The following is a 14752-nucleotide window of genomic DNA, read 5'->3' as shown; positions in this document are numbered from 1 at the left end:
CTGCCGACGCAGCCGTCGATGATCCGCCGTGAGGGGAATCCTGTATAATGGCACCCTTGCACGCAATCCACGGCGCAGCAGACGACGACGAATTGACGAAGCCGACAATTGTACACCTGTAGCAGTAGACCAATGTGCTGCCAGCTGCCTGGAGGAAGCTGTGCGATCATTCACCGCCATGCGAAGCAGGTGTCGATCATCGTGCTCTGACGTCACCTTCTGTCGTCCAGTGACTGTTTTTCGAGTTGTTCGGTGCTCGTCGGTCCACTGCTTCCAAACTCGCATCACTGTGGAACTGTTCCGCTGCATACGAGCTGCTATTGCGCGATAGGAAAATCCTCCTTCTCGAAGGCCGATTATCCTCCCTCGTTCAAACTCCGTAAGTTGCTTGAATTTCTTATTCTTCCGTCGTGGAGGCATACTCAGGTCTCACTAAACGTTTGCCACTAACAAATAATCATAGACTATTTTCAACGTCCCGCTACAGCACTTTATTTATACGCTTTCAGCATCAATTCAGAGGGCGCTGCGCGCGCCACGCACGCGCGATGGCTCTGAAACTTTATTAATTTGCATAATATCCTATAATTGACATTTGCTGCGAATTTCATTTGATTCTGATGATTCCTTCATGGTGTTGCATTTTCTACAAACAGCAATTTATGTTACTTTAACTCATTTTTCTTGTGCATTCGCTTTACTTCTTTGCTTTGTGTGTTATGAGTTACTCTGTCTATCTTAGCACGTTACTTTTCGTGACATTTTATTTTTCTTATGACTTATTTTCACTTTTACACATTATATTTTATTTTGCGTAATTCTTTTCTATGCGTTATATTTTAAGCGTTAATTTTTTGTGTTCATTAGATCTATTTATTGGTAAATTTTCCCTACTTATTTTTCATAATTTACACGATCACTTTATTTTGACTTAGTTTTACTTTACTTGCGCTGAAGTTTTCATTCTTTCCGGCAAACTTTCTTTAGAAAAAACGCGGGTACTTTTCTAATTAGCTACTTTTATGTGTCACTTTTCATGTTTTACTTTTACGCGTTGTTATATTTTACTCCTTACTTTTCTTACTAACTTGCCTTTGAGAATTTACTTATCTCCCATGTTAATATTCTCTTTACAGTTTTTTCCATTATTTTCGTCAAAACTTCCTTTAATTTTTTTTTATGCATTACTTTTGGGTGCATATTTTTAGAAGTTACTTTAAACCAATTTTTGCATCATTTTTACTCTTTGCTTCTCCTTATACTCAATTCACATATATTTTACTTTCTTTTAAATGCTAATTTTTGTTCTTATGCATTACATTTTGTTTCCTTATGCGTTACTTTACTTATGTACTAATTTCACGAGCGAATTTTTGCACATGTTACTTTTACGCGTAGTTATATTTCACGCGTTACTTTTCTTATGCGTTTTATTTGCGTGGCACACGAGTTCCACGTTGTTGTAAATTAAGAGTGACTTTCCATTGTGCGTTGCTTTTTTGCTTTTCCTTTCTTACATTTACGAACTTACTTTTATTATGCAGCAATTTCACGCGTTTATTTTGCTTACGTGTTACTTTTTCTTATACTTGTTTCTTTAATGCATTAGTTCTATGTATGAGTTACACTTGCACGTTTTTATATCGCTGAACTTTTTTATGTGTTACTCCTTACTTATTATTTTTCATTGTTTCTATGCGTTACTCCTTACTTATTATTCCTCACGCATTATTTTTCTGCGATTTAAATTGCACAATTATTACTTTATATTTTATGATTTCCTTTTGTTGTGGATTTTTTTCTTTTGCATTACTTTTTCACGCTTTGCTTTAACAAGCCTTTCTTTCGTTTCTTCTCCGTTACTTTTACTTTGCTTTATTTTAAATAATTTTAATTTATGCGTTTACTTATCGCAAGCGTTATTTCTCATTTTACTTTTCGCAAGCGTTATTTTAACTTTCAGACGTAAGCAGGTTGTACACTATTTTTACGCGTTATTATAGTTGATGGGTTACATCTCCTTTTCTCATTCTTCTTTCTTATACATAACTTTTATGCACTTACTTTTCGTATGTGTTATTTTTACGTGCAATTATATTTTACGTTTTTACTTTATTCGCGTTATATTTGCTTTTCTTTATACGTTACATTTAAGCATTTACTTTGAAATGTGTTACTTTTACTTTACGATTTAAATTTATGCGTTTTTATATTTTATGCGTAATATTTCTTTATGTGGTATTAATCAGATTTTTACAATTATTTTTGCAATACCTTTAAATGATAACTTTTATTATGAATTACAAATATTCTAGGACGTTTCTTTTATGCTTACATACTTTTTATTTTATATTATACTTTTCCTGATGTATTAGTTTGACGAGTTTATTTTTCTTGCGTATCACTTTTACTTTTTCGCATTAATATATATTTTACGCTTTATAATCTTTTATGCTTTGATTTTCTTTCGCGCGGTTCTTTCAGGCGTTTACTTTTTTATGCGTTTCTTTCGTTTTTACGCTTTTTCCGTTTGCTTAAAATACGCACTACTATACTTTATATTTGACACTTTACTATTCTTATGCCTGATTTTTACGCCTTAACTTTTATTATGCAGTTATTTTACGCATTTAATTCGTTTATGGATTATTTGTTGCTTTTGAGCATAATTTCTATGAATACCTTACTTTTTTTCGTTATTATATATTACGATTTGCTTTTTTTCACGCATTGCTTTTACATGCTATCATATATTCATACCCTCCAACTTATGAGGATTTTGAAAATAATTCTTTCTAGTGGAAGCGAACCAAAGTAGAAATTTTTAAAGCAAATGGATCTCTTACAAAACTTTTATCAGAACTTAAGAATCTAGCCATATGGCCTGCACTTTTATAAGTAATAGTGGACAAGTTACGCTAAAATTAATTTTTTTTAAATATTAAGACATTAATTTTGCTACCGTCTGAAAAGAAGATTTCTGAAACTACGGAAATTCCGTAGCAGATGGAGGGTATGTATAATAAACGTTATTTTTCTTCATTCTCTATTTTTCTTACTGGCAACTTGAAGGTGTTCAGGATTTTTATGCCTATTACTCGACACATTACTTTATTTGTTACTTCTAAGCGAATACTTTTCTTAATACGTTACTTTTACGCATCTACTTTTATTATGCGCATATTTTATGCTATATTTCTTAAGCATTTTATTTTTCTTATCAATTACTTTGTCTTCTTAATTTTACGCTTATGAAATTTTACGAGTCAGTTCCACTTATTGGTTACTTCTACTCGTTAATATATTTTATGCGTTAGATTTCTTTATGATTAACTTCTCTTATTCTTTTATGCAATCACTTTTTATGCGTTACTTTAACTCATTTACTTTTTTATACGCTACTTTATCGTTAACTTTTCTTTAACACATTTACATTTCTTACGAGTTTCAACTACTTTCACGCGTTATATCTTATGCGTTTACTTTATACATACGCTAGTTCTACTTTTCGGCGTTACTTTTAAATTTTTTTTCTTTATACTTTACATTTAGAAGTTTTTTTTCTTAAATTATACAACGTATTTTTTTATGTTTTACTCTTTCTTTACGCCTGAATTTTATTTACTTATGCGATTTATGAAGGTAGCTTTTCGTTATGCCTTACATTTATTTTTACGTGTTGCTCTGCGCCTCTACTTTAGGATTTTCTATATTTAACGCGTTTTCTTTTCTTATGTGTTACTTCACCATTTAAGCGTTACTTTTCTTTATGCTTTAAGACTCGTTACTATTTTATATTTGTTTTACACGTTTTCATTTTTATGCAATAATTTTACTTTCTCACATTATTTTACTTTATGCTTTAGATTACACAGGTAATTTTTTTATTACATTTTTACACATCATTTCACATTTTAGTGTTACGTACTTATCGTACATACTTTAGTAGTTTTATTACATACTCTGCTTTCCAAGTTACCATCTTTTACACGTTGTTTTTCATATCATGTAGTTTTACTTTCCAAATGCGTTATTTTATATTTTGCGCTTTAGTTTTCTTTATACTATATTTAGTTTTGCTTGAGATATGTTTAGTTTTCTATACACAATATTTTATTTACTTCAAATGACATTAAAATATCCTTTTTTACACATATTTAATTTAGGCTTTTCTCTTAACTTTAGTTTAATCTTAATATCATTCATTTTTATATACTTTAAGTAGAGCTTAACTTGTTATTTAACCATATCCTCTACTATTTTTTATTATTTTAGACTTTAATTCATTTTTTACCTTATTTTATACATATTTCACTTTTCTTGAAACACATTTTGCTATACTCTACTTTAGATTTTACGCTTTACTATAACTTTACACTATACTTTAAATTTTCTCTCTACACTTTTATATTTTAATTTTTATAATTATATATTTTAAACTTTGTTCAAAATTTTCCGCTTTATTTTAATTTTATGCTTTAGTTACCTTTTTTTTTACCTTTCACTTTACTTTGTTTAACTTTAACTACTTATTTTTCTTTACTTTTTACTTTATATTTAATGTTTTTTTAAAGCTTAGTTTAAAGCCACGTTTCATTTTACCTTAAACAATAATTAGTTTTTTAAATTAACACAATATTAAATTATTTTTCTTTAAGCTTGTCTTCATATTAAACACTTTTCTTTCTGTTATTATTTATACTTTATTTAAATATAACGTTCTGCTACATTTATATTAACTGATTTTTATTCATTACACTTTTGTCAGTACACATTTTTTTACTGTACGTTTTACGCTTTACTTTATATTTGACACTGTAATTTACTTTACCTTCTAACTTTTTGCTTTACCTTTTTTTTTCATTTTGTATTTTACTCTTTACTTACCACTTTAGATTTTAAGCGTTAATTAGCTTAATTCACTTCACATTCACTTTATAATTTAATTTAAACTACAATTTATTTTCTACTATATTTTTCTTTATTATCTACTTTATAGGTTTACTTTACAATACTTTCGACTTTACACGCATTTTGTTTCAAATTTGGCTATAATTTTTACTTTAGCAATTAGTTTACTTTAGTTATTACTTTACTTTGGAAAAGTATTTCGACGTGCACTTTACTATTTCTTTTTACTATATTACTGTACATTACTTTTTTTGCTGCAAAACTTCTTTACGCTTTACTTTACATGCGACGCTAACATTTTACTCTTTATTTAACACTTTACATTATATTTTCTACTATTCTTTACTCTTTAAACTTTTATACTTTACGCTTGACTTTATTTTTTAATTTAATTTTTTCTTTACTTTATATCTTTCTCTTAGCGTAACACTAATAGTTATGCTTAGTTTACTTTACGCTTTTACTTTAACTGATACTTAACTTTGTACCACACTTATTCTCTAATATAATTCTAATTTTTGTTTTACGCTTTTTTTTTACTTTTCAAATTTCTTAATTAAATATTTCACTTTTTATTTTATATATTTTGCGCTTTACACAACATATAGGTTTTTTTTTTAAATTTTACACTTTGCTTAACTTTATATTCATTGCATTACTCTACAAAATTTTAATTTTTCTAAATTTTATTTTATGCTTAACTACACCTTTAATTTGGATAATACCCCCCTTTATTATCAGAACGATTTAATGAAACATTTATATCTTAAATTCGCTTATTGAATTTTTTTAAGTAAAAAAAGAAGTTATGACAAAGCAAAATCGACATAACTGTTTATGAACAAAAACATTATTGAGTTTATTTTACAATATATAATTTTATTTTTACCGTATTTTAGGACCTTAGCAGAATAAACAAGGATTACCTGTAGTTCAGCAAATTTAAGTTTTAAATTAATCGTTTCAATTTATTTGTATCGAGAATTTTCACCCCTTATAAAAACCTTTTGTTAAAGGAAGAGTTTGTTTTACCCTAATTAGAAAGTGTCGAACAGTTATGAACGAAAACGATTATTTTATTGCTTGAGCTTTCGACAAATATAATATTTACACTAATTCTTGAATGTATTTTTATTTTATATATTTTGCGCTTTTTTATAAATTTTTAATTCGCGTAATTTATATAAATGCTGATTAACATGAATAGGGTGATTATTAAATCCTTTGAGTGTTTATATGACTTACCTTTAAAAAACTATGACGCCTCTTGGTTGGATTTATGTTTCATAAAGATTTCGAAAGCTGAAAAAAATACCACATATTGATTAAAATTAAATAAATATTTTTGCAACACGATAAACATTACTCAAACCGTTCAAACATTACTTAAGGTCATAGTGGGGATGAGATTTTTTAATTTGCTTATAATTGTTGGCGAGGGGCAGGCATGATGGAAGCAATACTTACGTATGTCATTTAAGTCACATAATAATTTCAAGTTGATTTTTTAAAAGAAAAAAATTATAATTTGGAGAAAATTACACTTGAAACAATTTCAAATAAAATTTTGGAGAAGGGAAAATTTTGGACAAAAATTGTTTTTATGTGTTTCAGATTTTACGAAGTTTAGCCATTTGAAAAAAAAAAATATTCTTTTAAAATGTTCTTTTCAATATTTTAAAAAAATAATTGAAATATCTACTATTTTTTGATTTACTATACTTTTTATCTACTATTATTTAATTAAATGAAATTCTAAAATTAGATTACTTCGAGAAAAGTTAAAAAGTAGAACAAGTTAGTGCGTTGTTACTTTCTTACGTAAGCAGACGATGCGGTTTGCTTATTCTTGCTGACAAGGAGAGAGAGGAAGACTAAAACTGAAAAACAGGCTTTATTTGAACGATTCCATATCAATAGAAATGTTTCCGTTTCAGGAGTTTTAAGTTATTTGTAAAGATGTTGGATGTTTAAAATATTTGTTGTTTATTATGAAGAGATTTATAAAGAAATCAAGCATGTTAATCATTACATTTAGAAATGCATAATTTTGAATTTCAAGGAATAATCAAAATTAGAAATTTATAATTGTTTTCTTTTCATTCGTAAATGAAGAGAGTTAAATCTGAATGGTAAATAGCAGACTCAGAAATTTTAAAACCAGAAAAGATTGCAGTTAAGAAGTTTATATTGTATTAATTGCTTATCCAATATTATTAACTTAAGAAATGTTTGAATGGTGTCTGCACGACTTTCATCCCAGCTACTTTTATCTATAATAAGGGAGCCAAACATTTTAGAAAAGGTTCTATTTAAAATTATCAAATTAAAATATTTTACCACATTTGCTGCCTTGGTTCAGTGGTGAATACACTGAACATTTTAATATTGCAATCATATAATTAATATTTTCAGCTGTTAAATATTTTTCGGAACCACGTTGCTTTGAAAAAAATTTTTAAAAAAAGTTCCACGTTTTAACAGCTTTATTTTAAAAATACTAAACTAAAATTTATTGCTCACTTTCCCAATATAAAATCCAGCGAAAATATAAACCAAACGACCACGTCAATATTTGCAAACTTTTTTGGAATATAGTATTTATCTTTAAAACCGAGTTTTTTTTCCTCTTCTTTTGAAGGGCTATCTTTTCAACATTCAACAATAAATGTTGATAATATTTGCACTTAGCATGCATATATATATATTGTTTCTAAGTGCAAATATTATTAAAATTTAATTTTTAACATAAAGTGTTGAAAAGTGCAGTTATCGAAAAAATGAGAAGAAACAAATATATTTTACTTACAGCAAAATCTTCAAATCTCAGAAATTTTTTGAATTTTATAAATCCGCTTCCAAATAAGTCCGGCAGTTCTACATCAATTAACCGTGACTGAATCATCCAAACAGACCCTTATCTATCCTAGTGCTATGCAAAATTATCCTAAAAAACGAAAACATGTTGTATTAAAAAAATAGCATAGTTTGTTAAATATCATTAATTTCGCAAAAGATAGAAAGCAGTCTTAGAAAATTTAAATGTTTCAAAATTAAAATAAAATGTAAGAAGCATTCAAAAACAAACGATAGGAAGAAAATGAACAGGAACACATAATAGTAAAAACGGTTTTAATAAATTAAACACTGTAAAACAAGTTCAATAGGAAAATACCACCATTAAAAAAAAGAAATTTTTACTTTCTTCATTTATACTTTAAATTACAGTATAATTTAATTTATACTATGTTTCACTCTGCTTACAATTTAACACATATATAAATTTGCGCTGTACTTCATATTTTATGACTTTCTTTATACTTTTGCTTGACTTTACATTTTACTATACGCTTTAGTTCTTGTTTATGCTTTTTACGTTACGTTTCATCTTATTCGCTTTTTTTTCTTTACTGTACATTTACGCTTTAATTTATGCTTCACATTCAAACTTTCTTCAAACTTTTTTTTGCGCTTAGTTTACTTGACGCTTTGACTTTATACTTCATTATTCTGCTATATTATATTGACCAAACCACTTTTTACTATCTTTTACATTTGATCATAATTTGGACTATACTTCCGACTTTAAGCTTTATTCTGTGCTTAATAAAGTAATTTTTTTGCTTCGCGCTTAATCCTTTTTTACTTTAGGCTTCACTTCTTATTTTACACTCTGCTTTATTTTTATTTCTCAAACTTCTTATTTTACAATTTACTTTATATGTGACGTTACAATTCTTTACATTATCGTTCAAGTTTTATATTATTATATTCTGCACCTTTAATGCTGTTTTACGTTATAATTTTTATTTTGCAATACTTTCCATTCATTCGTTCGCCTTTTATCCGTTTCTTCGGACGTTCACTTTTCTTATGTGCTATATTTACGCTTTACTTTCCCTCATGCTTAAAATAAACTCTTTATACTATACTTTACACTTAACTGTTCTGTTGCTTCACTTTACTTATGCGTTGCATTTACTCGATCAATTTTCTTTTACATTTTTACTTCGCGAAATATTTTATTTTACGCGTTACGTTTGCACGATTTTTATACGTTATATTAAATTACACGTAACATTTTTTTATGCGTTACATTTTCGCATTTACTTTTCTTATTCACTAGTTACGCTTTTACCTTTATAATTCGGTTGTTTTACCTATTTTTTTTTAGGCTTTCTTATTATCAATCCTACCTTTCCTTTTTCTTGATTTATTTATCCATTATATTTTATGTGTTAGTTTTCTTTAAATTTTACACGATTGCTTTTTAATGTGTTACTTTTACTTTTCTTGTATAGTAGCTTTGATTCGTTCAGCGAAACCTTCTTAGATTTTCTTAAAGCGTTTTTTTTTCGTGCATTACAGTTTCATGCATATTTTTACGCATTATATTTAGGCGGCAATGAATTTTTTCACCATTTTAAAGCTTTACTTTTCCGTATGCTTCAGTTTACCCACATTTTATTTTATACCCTACTTTTATTTATGCGTTACTTTTTATATTTATGATTATATTTGTCTTTTGGTTATGTATTAATTTTATGCGTTAATTTTCGCACGCGTTACACTTTCATATTGTTATATTTCTAGCGTTGCTTTTCTTTCTTTGTGCGTTTTATTTTTTATGCGTTGCTTTTGCTTTAAGTATTTCTTAAGCATGTTACTTTAAGTATTATGCTTACTTTTATCTATACTTTACATTTATGCACTTACTTTATTTTCTTGCATTTATTTTTTAGCATTTTTCTTATGTGTAAATTTTACGTTTTAGTTTATTTATATTTTATGTGATACTTTAAAACGTTTACTTTTATCAAGCTTTATTTATTTTCTGTTTTAATTTTCACACGCTAATTAATTTTTTCTCTACTTTTGTGTGTAATGCTTTATGCGTTTCGTTAACACATTTACTTTTCTAGCAAATTACTTTCATTTTTATTTATTTATTTATTTTTTTTGCGTTCAGTGTTTTGAAAGATACTATGCTTTACATGTTACTATCTTTATGTGTTACTTTTCGCTCCGTGTAATTTTCCTACGAGTTATTTTAACTTCTACACATATTTTATTTTGCGCACGGAATATTTTATTAATTTTCTTTGTTTTATAAACTATAACATTATAGCTGTATTTAGGCGTTAATTTTTCTTAATTCTTTACAATTCACGGGATCACTTTTTTATGACTTATTTTTAATTTTCTTGTGCTGCAGTTTTCATTCTTTTCGGCAAACTTAATTTAGTAAAACTTTTCTAATTCGCTACTTTTATGTGTCACTTTTCTTACGATTTTCTTTACACGTTATTATATTTTATTCGTTACTTCTCTTACTGAGTTACCTTTGAGAGTTTTCTTTTCTTATTCAAATTATTTCCGCCAAACCTTATGCATTACTTTTTCGACAAATATTTACCTTACGCATTACTTTTTCGTGTATATTTTTAAGCTTTACTTTTACGCAATTTTGATCATTTATACGCTTTACTTCTCTTCATGCTCAATTTACCCATATTTCACTTTCTATTTCAATTTTCTTCGTGAGTAAATTTTTATTCTTATGCATTACATTTATTTCCTTATGCATTAATTTCGCGAGTTAATTTTTGCACACCCTACTCTTAGTCGCATTTATATTTCACGCGTTACTTTTCTTATGCATTTTTTTTTGCGTTGCTACGAGTTCCTTTTACACGATGTTGTAAATTAAGAGTTACTTCTTATTATGAGTTACATTCTTGCGTTTACATTTGCTACCTTTACACTTTTACAAGTTTTATTTTCTTACGCGTTAATTTTACTAATTTTTTTTACGAATTATTTTTTCTCTCAAGCATTATATTTTGAGCATTTAAAAACAAAAATTTGTTTTATAAAGAAAAATGTACCGCGCAAATGCAACGCATTCCTTTCTTATGAATTACACGGCATACACGTTCTTTTTATATTATTGTAAAATACGGGTTACATTTCTTATGCGTTACTTTTTCTTGTTTAGTTTTCTAATTTGTTACTTTAAAGCTTTTACGCTCATTATGCTGTCTTGCTTTACTCCACACTTTATGCGTTACTTTTCTTTTCTTTTACTTTTCCGCATTAGTTATTCAAAAAAAGGGTGTAAATTAAAGCATACTATATCAAAGCTTTTCCCGTCCCGCTCCTGTCAGGGGGCATCCGTGGAATACTATATCTTTTACGCATTTGCTTTTTTACGCGTTTTATGCTTTTATTAATAAACTTTTTAGGTACTTTATATCTCATACTTTACATTCCTTATACTTCAGTTTATGCATTATGTTTTACACTTAACTTTGTATTTCACACCTTACCCTATTTTACGCTCTATATTTTTTAAACTTTTTAATTGCTTTGTTTCACACTTTTTACTTTACCTTATGCTTCACTTTTTCCTTTACTTTATATTTTATTCTTAACTTGACACTTTATATTTTACGTATTTTTAAAGTTTAATTTACGTATTTACTTAACATAATTTTTTTTTCTCTAATATGTTTAATTTTCTGCTTAACTTTATATGCATATTACTTTATAATGTGCGCCTTTTTTTCGCTCTTCCTTTATTATTTGCGACTTTTTTTACGCTTTTATTTTATATTTTACTATACTCTTTAGTTTTTTAGTTTACAATTTTTACGTTACGTTTTATCTCATGCGCTTTTTCTGTATTAAACATTTTACCCCTCAGTTTATACTTAATATTATACTTTACTTGAAACATTACTTTATGCTTAGTTTACTTGACAATTTCACTTTATAATTTATTGATATATTTAGATATCTTCTTCACTACACATTTTACCTTTCACTACATTTTACATTTGATTATACTTTCTGCTATACTTCTGACTTTCCGCTTTACTTAATATTTTTTTTTATACTTTGCATTTTACCACTCTTAACTTTATGCTTCACTTCATATTTTATGCTTTACTTTTCCTTTTTACTTCGCTAATTTCTTATTTTACGTTTTATTTGAAATGTTAAGCTTTAAATTATTCTATAAAATACTTCGCTTTTTGTTTTATATTTTACTACACAGTGCTTTTGACTTTATATATTACTCTTTATTTTATACTTAACAATAAGTTTGATGATATACTGCATACTTCACTTTACCTTATACAATACTTAACGTTTTAATTTATAGTATATTTTATATTTTTCTCTTTAAACTTCATTGCATACTAAACGCTTTTCTTTCTATTATAATATATTCCTCATTTTACTAACAACTTTGTGCTATATTTATATTAACTATTTTTTTATTCTTTACATTTTTTACTTTATGTTTTACGCTTTACCTCATTTTTGACGCTTCAATTTACTTCACCTTCTAACTATTTGCTTTAGCTTTTTTTCATTTTATATTTTACTCCTTACACCTAACATTTTACACGTTAATTTAAGCTTAATATATACATGTTTGCTGCATAATTTAATTTGCACTATAATTTATTTTCTACTACATTTTTCTTCACTATCTACTTCATAATATGCGGTTTACGTTACACGAATTTTGTTTCAGATTTGACTATACTTTTTATTTCAGTTATTAGTTTACTTTCGAAATGCATTTTGACGCGCACTTTACTCATTCTTTTTATTATATTTTAAATTTCATGATACTTTCTACTTTATCCATTACTTTACACTCCACTCTTTATTTTATTTCTTACATAATATATATATATCTATATTTTACACGCTTTATACCCTTTTTACTTTATGCTCCACTCCTTTTTTTGATTTAAAATTTCTTTACGCTTTACTTTACACGTGACGTTAACATTACTTCATGCGTTACATTATATTATACTTATTATTTAACACTTTACACTATACTTTCTACTATTATTAACTTTTCGCCTTTTACACTACGCTTTACTTTTAAACTTGACATTTATTTTTTAATTTAATTTTTTCTTTACTTTATATCTTAATTTTGCTTAACTCTTCATACTTCTTATTTTACTCTTTTACTTTATTTTTAGTACACTTATTCTCCATAGTAAAACACTTCCATAGCAAGAATGAACAAGGTTTACCTTAAGTTCAACAAATCTAAGTTTTTAAATTTTGAGATTTACCCATAAACTATTTTAACTGGATAATGCACCTTACTTGAGATATTTCAGTAAACATTTATTTACTTTTGCTACAAAGGATTCAGTTCCAGATGGTTTTATTTCCGTTATTAGAAAACACCGTTTTATATCCGAACGTGATAGTTAACATTGTTCCCTATAATTTATTAAATAAATTTCAATCAATTTTTTGCCAGTCTAAGTCAAGATTTTGAACGCTTGCAGAAGATAAATTAATCATTTCAATTAATTCGTATCGCGGAAGAAAAGCGGTTTTTAACCTAATCAGAAGGTGTCAAACCGTTTTGATGGAAACGATTATTTTATTGTTAAGAGTTTTCGACAAATATAATGTTTAGGCTAATTCTTGAATGCATTTTCATTTAAGGAACACACAAAGATTATTAAATCCTATGACTTACCTTAAAAAAAACTATGATTTCTCTTGGTTGGATTAATGTTTCCCAAACATTTTGAAAGCTGAAAAAAATACCACATTATTGATTAAAATTACATAAATATCTTTGCAACATGATAATAGGGGCCGTTCAAATATTACTTAAGGACATAACGGGGATGAGGTTTTTGAATTTTCTTATATTTGTTGACAAGGGGCTGGCAGGATGCGAGCAATGCTTACGCAAGTCATTTCCTATAATAATTTCAAGCTGTTCTTTCAAAAGAAAAAAATTTAAATTTTGAAAAAATTGCGCTTGATAAAATTTCAAATTTTAAATAAAATTTTGGAGAAAGAAAAAATTTGGTCAAATTTTTTTTTTTATGTGTTTCAGAGTTCAAGAATTTTAGCCATTTTTAGAAAAACAGCAAATATTCCTTAAAAATATTCTTCTCAAAATTGCATATAATGAATTAAAACACCTACGTTCTTTTTTTGACAACTTACATTATTTATTTAAACGAAATTCTAAAATTAGGTTACTTCAGGAAAAGTTAAAATTAGAGCAAAGAGGTGTGTTGTTACTTTCTTATGTAAGCAGAGGATGTGATTTGCTTATTCTTTGCTGAGAAAGGGAGACTAAAACGAAAAAAAAAGGCTTTATTTGAACGACTTCATGTAAACATAAATATTTCCGTTTTAGGATGTCTAAAATATTTGTTGTTAATTATGAAGAAATTTTTATAAAGAAATCAAGCATTTTAATCATTAAATTTAGAAATGCATAATTACTTTTTAATTTTAATGAATAATCAAAATTAGAAATTTATAACTAATTTCACTTCATTCGTAAATGAAGATAGTTAAATCTTAATTTTTAATAGCAGACTCAAAAATTTTAATCCTAGAAAAAATTGCAGTTAATATGTTTATATTGTATTAATTGTTCATCCAACATTATTAACTTTAGTAACGTTTTAACGGTTTCTGGACGATTTTTATCTTAGCTACTTTTACCTATAAAAAGGGAGGTAAACATTTCAGAGAAGGATCTATTTAAAATAATTAAAAAGTATTACATTAAAATATTTTACCTTATCTGCAGACCTGATGATATATATATATATATATCTGCTTTAATGGCACACGTTACTTAAAGCTTAGCGTAAGTATTTACTTTATACTTTAAATTACAGAATTAAATACTAGATAACTAGAATTTACTTATCTAGTATAAAGTAAATTCTTTATACTATGTTTCACTTAGCTAACAATTTAACACATAAATAAATTTACTCTGTGAATTATATTTTACACCTTTCTTTAGACTTTTGCTTGA

The 14752-nt window shown here is 26.9% G+C and overlaps 1 long non-coding RNA gene across 2 annotated transcripts in view; it reads right to left on the bottom strand.

Moving 5' to 3' along the window:
• Positions 1-14752, bottom strand: part of LOC147816658 (uncharacterized) — an 80685-nt gene that overhangs the window by 13579 nt on the left and 52354 nt on the right. For both annotated transcript variants that reach the window (XR_015428644.1, XR_015428646.1), the window contains 3 exons: positions 13439-13496; positions 7721-7858; positions 6157-6213 (listed from right to left, as the gene is read on the bottom strand). This is a non-coding gene — a long non-coding RNA (uncharacterized LOC147816658). The remainder of the gene's footprint in view (positions 1-6156; positions 6214-7720; positions 7859-13438; positions 13497-14752) is intronic.

This window comes from Parasteatoda tepidariorum, chromosome 1 (assembly GCF_982258835.1).
Source record: "Parasteatoda tepidariorum strain Cologne lab strain chromosome 1, Ptep-v5.0, whole genome shotgun sequence".
NCBI lineage: Eukaryota > Metazoa > Arthropoda > Arachnida > Araneae > Theridiidae > Parasteatoda > Parasteatoda tepidariorum.
This window is presented reverse-complemented; position numbering and strand designations above follow the sequence as displayed.